General features: G+C 44.6%; 1 protein-coding gene across 2 annotated transcripts in view; it reads right to left on the bottom strand.

The window, feature by feature from the left end:
• The window catches only part of LOC118509948, a 67,530-nt gene extending 54,962 nt beyond the window's left edge, over positions 1-12,568 (bottom strand). The window contains exons 1-2 of one of the 2 annotated variants that reach the window (XM_036051294.1): positions 12,071-12,568; positions 10,491-10,705 (exon numbers count right to left, since the gene is read on the bottom strand). The gene's annotated coding sequence lies outside the window, so the exon portion shown is untranslated. Of the gene's footprint in view, positions 1-10,490; positions 10,706-12,052 lie in introns of both variants that reach the window. The other variant, XM_036051283.1, reaches the window with a different exon arrangement.
• Between the last annotated feature and the right edge of the window lie 388 nt (positions 12,569-12,956).

Here is a 12,956-nt window from a genome sequence, read left to right on the forward strand (position 1 = left end):
GGACCGAGTCCAGAGTGGTTACTTAGGATTTTAACTTTTAACATAGTCGCCGCTTCTTCCATCGCGATAGGTGTTTTGAGTGCAGAGTTTCTTGCCCCTTCAAGAAGTTGGATCAATGCGATGGATGGTCTTTCCAATTACGGTACCATCAAGTTAAGGAAGCCAATACAGGAAGGCATAGATTTCTTGAAGTCTCTTGAAGAGTCATAGCTCGTCAAAGTTCGGTTGGCGGCAAGCACTCTTGCGAGTATCTCAACATCTATATCGTTATCAAAGCTATCTGAGATAGATGATGTTTTTGGAAGTTTTCAAAGTTGCTATCCCCTGTTCTGTACATAACCTCTCTGTAGATCAATGTTAGTTTGCAGGGATGTTGATAGTGAACCCATCCGCCTATTCTTCGAATCTTTGGTGAGCTTCAGATACACAGGAGAGCCTAAAATCAACGATGTCTAAGTCATTGGAGTTTGCCTAGACTCAGACTTATAGAAGATGGTCCACCAAGAGGGTCGCTCCAGATGAAGTTGATGTTGGATATCTCCATTTTCTCGCTAGCAATGAAATGAGAGGAAATTCTACGCCTTTATTACATCATCTGACCTATTTTCTCTTCATCTTTTTGAGCACTACAATCTTAAGAGTTCTTACTGTGCTTTAACTTGTAGCTGGGATAATCGTTCAAGCGTACAAGAAGATGGTCCGGACCGAATTTGATACCAGTCCCTTCGTATTAGCGACTGACATTACTATACCACCAACTATACCACCGGGCCAAGTCTCAGAGCCGGGATCCTGCAACGCTTCACAACATCACAATTTACTGCAACAATTTTGTTGTAGATTACCCATTTTGATACCTTTATTGGACCATCATACCTATTGTTGCACACACAACAACAAAATTAAACCAAATGGCCGATCTACTTTAAAATGTATATCCGAAAGCAAAATCCGCGAAACAAAGTACCCATTGAATGTGTCCAATAATTGTTGCTCCGCAGCAACATGACTCAACCTCATACCGCGGAAATGATTGAAACGCGCCCAAACTAGTTTCCAATTACTATTTTATTGCCCATAAGACGGCGGCGTTTTTCTCCCCCATTAGTATACACATGCCACCCGAAAACCTCCCGATGCGGTTCAAAAATAAAGCAAAATTGCTAAACATAAACCCCGGTCCGTTTGTTGCCCAGCTTTTCCGCCATTAAGACCGCGCATAACCTACATTTCGTACCGCGTGTGTGGATGAGCCCCATGTTCATGCTGCATCTATTGAGACTATATTTAAAAAGAAAAAAGAAGGGCCCAATAGATTAACCATCTGCTGAGCAAATCATCGGATCGTACCAGTGCTGGACTGATCTGATGAGAAGAAAAAGGGCCGAACCCGGAGACGCGATTTATGTGTTTTTGGTGACGCGAGAAAAAAAAATACAGGCCAACACGGAGCGAACCTGGTCGCGTGGAAATCAGGGTGAAAGGAAGTTGAATTGCATATTTGTTTACAAAACACACACGAGCAACAACACAAAGCAAACCACCACCCGTATGCCGCACAGTTTTCCCACTGTTATTTACGTTGCAAGGTGCACGCGTCGTTTGGTGGTTTAAGACGTCTGACACACAAGGTACGGCACACACCGCACCTAATCAAAGTTGTGTTGTCTAGGGTGGTCATGGGCAAGAAGTCATGGGCTGAACATGAGACACGATGCGGCAAAACGGTTGTTCCTTTCTTGCGTGATAGATTCCGATAGTGCAGGGCGATAAAACACGGGAAGCCACTTTTAATAGAAGTAAGGCAGGCTTGCTTCTCGGTTCGAGAATTGGATCGATTTTCTGACTTCAGGTTCGTCCTCTTACTCTCTCCCAGACGTACAGAAATATTACTCTAGACCACATAGAAACACAGTTCTATTCGCATTGAGATTAGATATGTGTGTATATACTCAACTCATTTTTAGTTTTACTATCACCACACACACACACACACACACACACATAAACGCTAAGTAATTGAAATTTGAGTGAGACGCCATACACAACTACATTAGTGGTAGTTATAGTGGTAGAAAAGCGCACTATAATATAGCTCCTGTCATAGAATAGAGACCTGAGCTCGAAATGAGAATTGAACGCGCTATCTCTTGTGCGAAATACGGGTCGCTTACCTTCTGTTCTATCGGTGCGTCCCAACCGCAGCAAGCGCGTAGCCCATTTAAAGCTCCACCAACAACTCGTCCGACGAGCAAACACTTTATTCCGCAATTGATTAGTACATGGTGAAGTAATACGGTCACGCTATCACTGTAGCACATTAACACGTGCCCGGTACCAACTTTCCTATAGGGAGCTGCTGTTGTAAAGATTACATCGGAAACTACACAACATTGCCAAAACAGATAGCAGACATACAGGGGAACATGATAACGCCCCCTTCATTTTGATAATTTAGCATCATAGAGTATCACAACAAGTGACTTTTAGTCATGTTGTCAACTCGTTGTTTTTTGTTTGACGCCATGATGATAACTTACTGAACATAGCGTATAGAAAGCTCTTTGGTAGATCGAGTTACAGTGCGGCATATATTGTTATGATCACACAATTTCCTAAGGTTTCTTGGAGAAACTTGTTATGTTTGAGCTATTTCTGGGTACTGATCAAGTTTCCCATTTTTCCTGTGCACTGATCAAGATTCCTGTAGTGAGGACACATTATCCAAGTACATGGAATTACTAAGTCTAGGAAGTCATTAGATGGTCTAGCAGGTCGTTCAACCACGAAGATCGAGATGCAATGGATAATGTAGAACAGTACGCTATCTTTTACGCTTCATCTTTAGTAGAGTCTAGATTTAAATTAAAAAAATCAACACCTGTAAATTGTCAACTACTTCTTGAGCAGTGTCCAAAAATACATTGAAAAATATCTTACCAATTCAACTCCTGTCAAAATATTTCCAACAAAATCCTGGTTTACAGGTTTTCATATTCTCCATTAGGCATCGGCCCATACTGAGGTCTTCAAACTTTTAGCACCCTCTGGTGTATTAGGCTAACAAAAACTAGAGTAATGTTTTCAGTTAACAGTTCGATTTCGACATATGTCAAAAATTATCGACATGACCTTGAGCAATATCCAATACTGCCTCGTATCTCAGAAATCCTGTCAAATTATTTGCAACGAAATTCTAGTTTCCGGATATAAACTAGATTTCAATACTCTACACTATGTAGTGGTACATGCTGAGGTCTTCAAGCTTTTAGCGCCCTCTGGTGTATGCATTACGAAAGCAAGTACTGCAATAGCATCCCCTAGCTCATAACCAGTTTATCAACGCTCCAATGTATCAGATAATTGTTGCAAACAAACTAATAATACAACAAGCTTTCTAGCTGGCTCGTTTTCGAAATAGCTCGTGCGAAAGTAGACATCCCAAAAGGTAGTTGACTGCCGACGTATGAAGTCATCTTCTCCTTCGCCTCCATCTTGCGCCACCATCACAATGCGTATTTGGAAAATGCTGAAAATGCCACCCGCCCGCCCTTCACGGACAGCACAAACCCGCTGCACATCCTTACCTTTCGCCGCCTCGGCCAGTTACCGGGTTAGCTGTCAGCGGTAAGCCGGGTTGGGAAAGATGGAACGGAATTCTCTTCTCACCTAACCAAACAAAAGGCACCGTGAAATCGGTGTGCCCGGAAACGGTGCGCGGTGTATGGTATGCACCACCTTCTTACGCAGGGGTCCTAGGAGTTACCCTACCGGGGAAAAATTGTTTGGCAACCATTTTCCAGCACCATTTTCATATTAGGTGGGTGTGTGTGTGTGTGTGTAGAAAGACCCCGTATGTGTCCGTTGCCTAGTGCCGCAAGTAGCGCATTTCCCAACACAATCGCCCAAACGAAAAACAAGGAAACGAAATACACTGTGGTGTGTTGTTATCGTTAGGCCAACGAAAGTGACAGCGAGCGAAAGAAGTGCAACATACACACACGCCCTCTCGCCGGTGTGAAAGACCCGGTGGATATCGTGTGTGTGTGTATGCCTTCCTCTTCAGGAAAATAGGGGCTTGGTGAATGTGTTTTTGGCTCCGAAGAACCCCGGAGAGTTGCCCGAAGCGGCATCAGAAACGTCAGCAGGGTGGATGTGTAACGGTAGGTGCAGAAATTGCACAAGCACCCAGGATAACTGGACCGTGACTGATAGTGAACTGCTGCGCAGCAAATGGTGAGTGGCCGCCGAGAGCCTTTCGGGCAGATTTGGTGGCCTCGGTTACCATCGTTACGCAAATGTGACTTGTGTGTTTTTGTACAAGTTTGTTTATGTAATTGCAGCAACTGGCAGATTTTTGTTTTTTTGCTATCGGAACCTAAAGGCAAATCGCTTTATAAACAGGGTCTGTGGAAACGTATCTTAAACGATATATTAATAACAAGAGGGAGAAGATTTTAATCGAGATCTTAGCCAAAATGGACGATGTTGGTACTTACGAGCTCATTTCAGTAGAAAAACTGATCTGCTAACTGATCTGCTCGTACCCCAGAACTCCCAAGGTGATCGCTTAGCGTGGTGGATGTAATTTGTCTTGAGTAGATAGGGTTTGTAAGTCTCTATGAGTTACACCAAAGTCAGATAGTTGAGGTCCTAGAACCTCAGAGAATAACCAAAGACATAATCTAGAATCTAGATTAGAACAATTCTTGACTAAAGACCTGATAAAAGAGCAACGCCCGACTTCTCAAGACAGATCAAAATCCTGATCTCAGACGAAAGCTATTCAGTATTGATGGATTGTCTCTAACAATATCATCAGACAAACTTGAGGATAAGCCCGAAACTCTCCCAAACAAACATGGAGATTCTCCCAGTTGTGGGGCCCTGGAAGCCTCGATTCCCTGGAGACTCGTTCAATGTCCCCGCCTTACCTTACCTATCAAATTCGACGTGTTATAGGCCTCCAACATTCACTCTGCTTACGGCTTCCAAGAGACTCGGTCTGCTGACTTCATTTTCTTCTTTTTCTTTTGGCTCTTCAACCTCGAGAGATATCAGCCTGCTATTTCTGACTTTCTGTGACTTGATATACCCGTAGCCCTGCGGAAAGGGAGACGGTCTGGGATTTGAGCCCCGGTCCTGCCGTGTGAAGACCGGCGCCGTTATCGCCTCTGCTACCTGACCGCCCCAACTTCATCTTACCCTTAGCTAAATACTCACCCTGCGTACAGGATATTTACTTACGGAGTTTACCTCTTTTTATATTGGATCTCCAGATCTGAAGTCTTTGATAACAGCCCGTGAATGATCTCACCAGTGGGAAGAATTTCTAACTTGTTGTTCGTAAGAAAGCTTGCCAACTGTTCGCTGACAGTTTCAAAAAAGTTTTTCAAGACAAAAATGTTGAGCATAAACCGATGCACGAGCGCCTGCCTAAAGATGTTATCGACTGTTCAATTTCAAGTATTCAAGTAACTACGGACGCGGTTGTTTCTATCATCAAAAAGCTGAAATTTTGTTTAACACCTGGCCCTGACGGAATCCCTTCTACCTTGATTATTAAGTGTGCCGAGACGTTGTGTCGTCCTGTCAGTGACCATTATCGCTTAAACATAAAAGTTTTCCTGATGCGTGGAAAGCCTCAATTATGATACCGATTATTATGAATATGAAGCTGTATCGAAAACTACCGTGGCATCACATCTCGGCCAGCTTTTGCAAAAGTACTAGAATCGCTTGTCTTCACGGCCCTTATGTCACGTTGTTTGCAGTACATAGCCCCTAACCAACATGGCTTTGTTCCAAAAATGATCTATTACAACCAACCTAGTTCAATTCACGTCTGAATGTATAAAAACAATGGACTCTGGTTTTCAAACTAATGTGATATATACAGACTTCAAAGCTGCCTTCGATCGTATTAACCACAATCTTTTACTAAAAAAACTCGAATGGTTAGGTATTTGCGTAGATCTTGTACAGTGGCTTCGGTCTTATTTAGTAGGTCGAACATATAGGGTAAAGATTGAAGGTTGCGTATCGGATGCTTTTGCCAGCACCTCAGAAGTTCCGCAGGGGAGCAATTAGGACCACTTCTATTTGTTATATTTATTAATGACAGCACGCTTCTAACCAAAGACATTCAAATGCTTTGCTATGCCGACGACATTAAGCTTTACAAAGCAGTTAAGTTCGTGGAGGATTGTACTCGTCGTTTTTCTCGTAAACTGTGCCCTGTGAGGAATGACTATTATACATGTGATCAAAAGTTAGACAGATGCTACACTATTCGCGATCTCGGAACCGTACTGGACAGCAAGTTAATGCTAGGATTCATGATCAGACAGGCAAATGACTTTACCGACCCCCTATTCTCTGGTAAGACCCATACTGGAGTTTAATTACGTCACGTGGAGCCCAAATCATCGTGTTTGGATCAACAAACTGGAATCAGTTCAGAGGCGCTTTACTCGCTTAGCCCTTCGACATCTTCTTTGGCGTGGTGAAATGCCTGAATATCACGCCAGATGTCTCCTTCTTGGTCTTTCGCCATTGGAACATAAACGCGAAATAGCGCAATGTGTGTTTATGGCCAAAATATTAAGAGGGCAAATTGATGCTATCTTTCTTCTCTCGAGCATCAACATGAATGCGGTTGAAAGGGTTATTCGCTCTGGCCAATTTATCCGTTTACCACGAGCTAGATCAGTCTTGAACCTACTGCAGACATGAGCAGGGTTTTTAACAAGCATATTCACAATTTTGAATATCACTTCAGTATTGCCACCTTCAAATGCCGAATTGGATCGCGTGTAACACGGACAGGGCTAGGTTAGTTAATAGATTTAAAGGGTAAGGGAATGCCCCTTGTGGATTTTTACATCTGTAGGACAATACTTGAATAAATTAAACCAAATGGTGCTCCCTTAATTGTCACCTCACCTTGGGACTGTTATCGACAAAATTGGAAGACATATAAAATAATTCTACTCAGAGGTACCTTAGAAATACATTTCCAAAATTGAAGCTATTTCTTCAAGCCACATCATGTATCTTTAGAATTCATTTATTTATTCATTAAGAGTCTTATATGACTCCCACACACAAAAACACACACACACGTGTGGTCTCATTCTAATACAATCATTCTCATTGTGGGCACTCTTAGGTTACGCGTCGCAAATGTCAACATATCTTAAACTACTTACAAACATTAATATCTCACAGCAAACTCAGGCACCAAACCTACGTTATTGTGCTCTAAAAATCTTGAAAGCCATCTCCCCAAAGATATACCTCTCAACCGTTGTTTGTCACAACAATCAACTTCATCCAAAGAACCAAGGGATCGCTACAATTGACGCGAGAAAGCCATTCACTCCACACCCACTGAAGATGGGAAAACATTCGAGGGAGATTCTGCTGTCTCATCCAGGTTCCAGAGTGAAAGACTCCAAATTATAACCCCTACCCGGGTGCATCAACTCGCACAGCACAGTAGCCGCCTGACAGCAAGCTCACAAGTATCCGGAGTTCCACGTCCAAGCGCATTACGAGTTCCCCAGCACTGGCACGCATTAGCGAGGGTAAATCTTTCAGATTTTTATTACATTTTCATCGGCAATTGAGCGGACGGCGATCGAAAGAAGGGCATCGCGCAGCGCAGAAGTGATCGCTGCTTCCTTAAGCGATAAGCAAATGTGACCCCTCCCGTATGCTACTGGCGTTCCAGTTTTCTCCCTCAACCCGTGGGCGGATAATTTAGACCAGGCAGGTCATGAAACCCACGCCAAAACCCATACAGCACACAGCAGACCGAGCTACCGATCAACCACCCTTCTAACCATCGCCGGTGAAGGCCTGCTGTATCGGATCGGATGCCATAAATATCAATTGTACCGTCCAAATTTCCAAAACCTCGCCTAAGCTGGTCGAAAGGGATCGTGAGCCTCGCCTAAAATCCGTACACCAGAAACCATTTCCACCAATTGTCCGTACCGAAATCCGGCCGACTCGTTCACGGCGTTAATGGCGGGAACGATGGCGGAAAGATTCTTCGGTCCGCCGTGTCGAAAAAATTTCTCAATTACGACGTTGCGGCCGAAACTTTTGTCCAAATTATGAGCTACGGCATGGTTGCGGTGAGTGTGTTGTTTCTTTTTTTTTTCGGGAACTCGATACTAGCCACGCTCCATTTGGTCCATTCCGTACGGTGGAGGTTTCTGCTTCCAGTTTTTGCTTCCGGTCCCACAGGCGTCCATAATCGACAAGCGCAGCTAACTGTACAAGGTGTTTTCAAGTGTCCCGAACACCGGTAGCTTTAGTAACGGGAGACTTTCTCGGGTCTGGGACTGCCGGGTCTGGGTAAACCGATCACATCCGGCACACGGCGTACTAATCAGGCAGGTACGCGTCACTTACTGGCGCTAGAAACTGCGGCCGCACTCTGTCCAATTTATTTGCCAACTCTTGGCGGGCTGGAAGCGACACCGACCACCATTGTTTTGCTTTCCATATGCTGGAAAACGTGCGCGCGTCCGTGCCCTTTCCGGTTCCAAGATGTTCGAGGCCCCAAAGCAACGCATCGATTGTTTCGCCTCACGGTCCCACATTGTGTCCAGCGTAGTCTTTCGGAAGTCCTTACCAAATCCGATCACGCCCCGTCCACACCTGATCGGCGGCCTGCGAGTCTTAGCGCAAGGTTTTATTTTTAGTTTGGATGTCCCATTGTTAGAAATGCTATTAGCCAGCGCCCGACACGGAAATGCATCATCCCACATGATGGGGTGGGAGCAAAACAAAAAACAAAAAAGAAACAAAAGGTGTTGGCTGTTGTTGTAGGGCTTCCTCGGGAGGTTTGTTTTGCTACCTTATTAGGGACTAGCCACAAACAACGACTTAGGTGTGCGGCTAGTCGGCAAACTAGGTTAGAAAACAGCTTTCCAATTTTTCAGAAGTAAGCGAAAGAAGACAAAAAAGAACAGCGGACGAAGACGTACGACGTGCCAGAGTTGTCGGACGCCACGAGAGACACCTCACCGAGAGGTCACAGGATTGCGGAAGCCACAAAAACGGAGAATGGCGTTCGGTTTGGTTGGTTGGTGATGTTCTAAAATAAAAACTCCACCCAGAAAAGCGCGCTCGCATCAGAGGGAAGCGGGAAGCCCCCTTATTACACACCTTGCCGCCTTGCACCATGAAGACGACTAGAACCTTGGTGGCGGTTGATTATTGGAAATGTGAAACCAATCCCCAGGGTTTTAGCGCAAAACCATTCTACCACCTACAAAATGGAATGCGTGTGCATGTGTGCGGTGTGTTTTACTACGTTTCCGTTTCGCTCGTCCGCACTAAACGATCCATAAATACTCGTCAGTGTGTGTGTGTGTGTGTTTTTTTGTGGCCGGTGTAGGAAACGGTCCTAAGAACTTATAGGTTTAATGTAAATCTATTAAAGATTTTAATGAGTTTTAGAAGGTGCTGGTAACGTATTGGTGGACAAGGTGCAAAATTGTTCCCTGTACACTGTAGATTCAGCGAGATAGTAGTAATCACGGTAAGGATGAAGTCACTCTGCAAGTAATGGCAAGATGGCGGCTGCGGAAGTAGAACACTGTCAATCATGGCGAGCATGTGTCAAGAAGTACGGAAGCAGATATCCCACTCTGAGGTCTGCGATTATTTCAGACTAGGTTTTGTATGACGTCTTGACGTTTATCGCTTTGTACTTTAAAATTCTTCAAGATCTTCATACCACCTGGTAAGGCAAAATGACTTCCGACTCAAGCAATAGATAAAATTGAGTTTCTTCTTTCTTGGCCTAATGACTTCATAAGTTCATGCTTGTCATTTCTAGCTTACTAGACTTATTGATACCGCATAGTTGGATCAGTCAGTCCTCACTACGGGGGGAACGGCCCAGATGAGATTTGAGCCCTGGTTCTGCCGTGTCAAGACATCTACTACCGGGCCACCATTTTTAAGATCTAAAGACATACGTACTGAAGACTATTGAGCTATAATCCTAGGAAATAGAATCGAGTCTCTACTCGGAAAAAAACTCTCGGCTTGTTTGATAACTTGAAAAAAACTCAATTCTACGTCGCAAACGTGATCTCCAGATGAATTCCGCATTAGTTCCAGCTTATGATCCCATCACGATCTTCAAGAAAATCTAATATCACTAAACTAATAGCTGAACGCAACTGGATCGAATCACGAGGTTAGACTAGGCAGGAGTTCTTGGACACAATTTCTCTGCATCGATTTTAGTTTGTTCCTCTCGGAATGACTAATGATTCAAATATTTCATTAAATACGCCATGCATGTTCCAGTAGCTCCGAGCACCAGACAAAGCTCCAGATGTCTGCAGCTGTGCCCGGAACCACCATTCGTCCAGATTTGGGGATTTTTTCGGTGGATTTTTATTTTGTATTGCGTTTCGAAAACATGTGTCAATTTTAGAATTTCATTTTAATTAACATACCAAATTTGCAACGCCCCAAGTATATGGATGTCGTGATGACGCGCGCTCTTGCCTGGATCAATGGTTGATTGTTGCCTGCTGGTGGTGGTGATGATGCTGCCGCTGCCTATGATGCAAAATGTTGACTGATGATTGGAGAAAATGGGGGAAAACGCCGATCGCGTACTGCTGCACCGCTCCACCACGGGTCCGGCTAATTCGATGAACTGGCGAACCTACATCCGGATCGGTCGAACCCAGGGGAAAGGAAAGAAGCACGGAGGAAAATGGATGGGTAAGTAGCTGTGCGTGTGTCTCGGTTCGTAAAATGGTACACCCCAAAAGTGTGTCAACGAGCGTTATAATTAGGTTCAATCGGATTCTCAGCAAGCGCAGTGGTGGATGCTTCATGATTGAAGCGGAAATAGATATTGGGATATGATCTCTACGCTGCGATTACTTTTATTGCCCCATTTGCAACAACTACTGCCGCGCGCCGTTCAAGTGTTTGAAAGCGAGCGCCATTTTCCCGGCCAACCCCGCAACAACTCTGTTTTGGCACCAAGACACGGAGTCGGTGGCCAATCATTTTGAGTCGTACGGAGTTTATTCGATAGCTAACTGTACTGTGGCTTTTGGGTAAGCATCTACGATGGATGAGTTTCTTTGGGTGAAGAAAGAGGAAATCGTTTCTAGACAGAATTCCAAACATTAAGTTGATGTCCAAAAGTTCAAGCGAGCCTCATTGTCTGCCATTACTGGTTTCCTTGATGTAGTTTACCCGCTTGCTTCAATGTCGATCCTGTGTATCGGGAAGAGATACCAGGTCCGGTACATCAGTACCAAGAAGTAAATATGTGAACATCATACAGGACTCAGGAGTGGATGGTACAGTCCTCACCAGGATGACACCCTTCATAGGACAAGACTATCCTCGCGGACTACCCAGCAACGGATAAATGGAAAAAGTGAACGAAGCCTGGCACTCCAAGGGGAAGATATTAAAACGACTACAACGCAATAAGGATACTCTGGATACAACAATCCATGCCTCTCGCTCTCTTTCTCTCTCTCTCTCTCGCGCTCTCGTTCTCTTAAAACTGTAAATTCCTTGCGAGTCCGTTCCAGACACTGTGACGCAAGGATACGCCACCGGGCGTACAATTAACCATTGTAGCTATCTGGTCGTACGTAATCATGTTTTACTGTGGCGCAATAATTCGCAATGCTCTCGATTACGACGTGCTTCTGAGCGCTTGCTCATTTGTTTACGCTTTGCATCCTTCGGTACGCGGGGTTTGAAGTTTTTGGGGGACAACCGACATGTACTACAAATCCTGTTCGCTGTCTGCATCTTAATGTTCACTCGCGGACATACTCCTCATCCTCAAGAATTCCTCCCCTCGAAGGTTTCCTTAGAAAATAAACACATCCACACGAGGAATATATAGAGAGAAAGAGAGCGAGCAAGTTCCGGCGTTGCGTATTACGGCCAGTAGTACGGCGACAAACGCGCGCACCAACCTTTGCTTTACCCAAAACCCTCTTTAGTGAATGAAAAATCAAGAAATTGCCTTGATTACCTGGCAGAACACACTTACGCCCCTTGCTCGCCGTCGCCAGCAACATGCACAGAGACTCCGTGTCCGTGTCCTGCCGGGCACTGTCTAGGTAACAGCACGGATTTGCACGCCAAAAACAAACCTTTTCCGGCAACTCACTCCCAAACTCACTTTTATTTTGATTCCACTTCTTTTGGCCCGATGCTTATTTTAAATACGCTCGTGTACGCTTATTTTCGTTGGTCGATGCACGATTTTCGCGACGGACGGATGGCGCAAAAATTAGACGAAAAAAAAAAACAAACTAACACAGCGCAAAGGGGAAAGACACGCAATCAAGCACGCACGCACGCCACAAGACTTGGCGCTGCAAGAGCAGCCAAACTTTATAACCCGAGCAGCAGAGAGGTACACCGATACGCGCCCCACGGTGAGGAATACGGTTTTTTCACTGTTTACGCCTTCGAGTTTTCCTGCCTGCCGAACGCGCCTGTCCGACTGGGACTGAGGGACCCGTTCGCCGATACGGGCGCTGTTCCACCGAGCGCTAAAAGAAGATTTGCAGCAGCCAGTCAGCCAGCCAGCCAGTGAGCTGTCAGGTGGTTTGACAGCTGATTTGCGCTGAGCTCTTGGTGTTGCTCGGGAGAGCATCTAGAATAGATAAATTATAATTTCTAATACTTTCTTCTAAAGTTTGAGTTTGTAAACTAGTTTGTAAGACGATTGAGAATAAAAAAAAAGAAAATCAACATGAACAACTTAAAGCATTTCAAAAGTTCATCATCCTAATGAGCCAACCGGGCGGGATATCACCCGTTGCTGTAAAATGCACACAAAACTAGCTTAAGCCGTATTGTAATATGCAATCAATTCTTGCTTTCACAAGATCCGCCGATACCGAATCGTCCGTGAAACTCTGAAGTAC

Source organism: Anopheles stephensi, chromosome X, assembly GCF_013141755.1.
Source record: "Anopheles stephensi strain Indian chromosome X, UCI_ANSTEP_V1.0, whole genome shotgun sequence".
NCBI classification, from domain to species: Eukaryota; Metazoa; Arthropoda; class Insecta; order Diptera; family Culicidae; genus Anopheles; species Anopheles stephensi.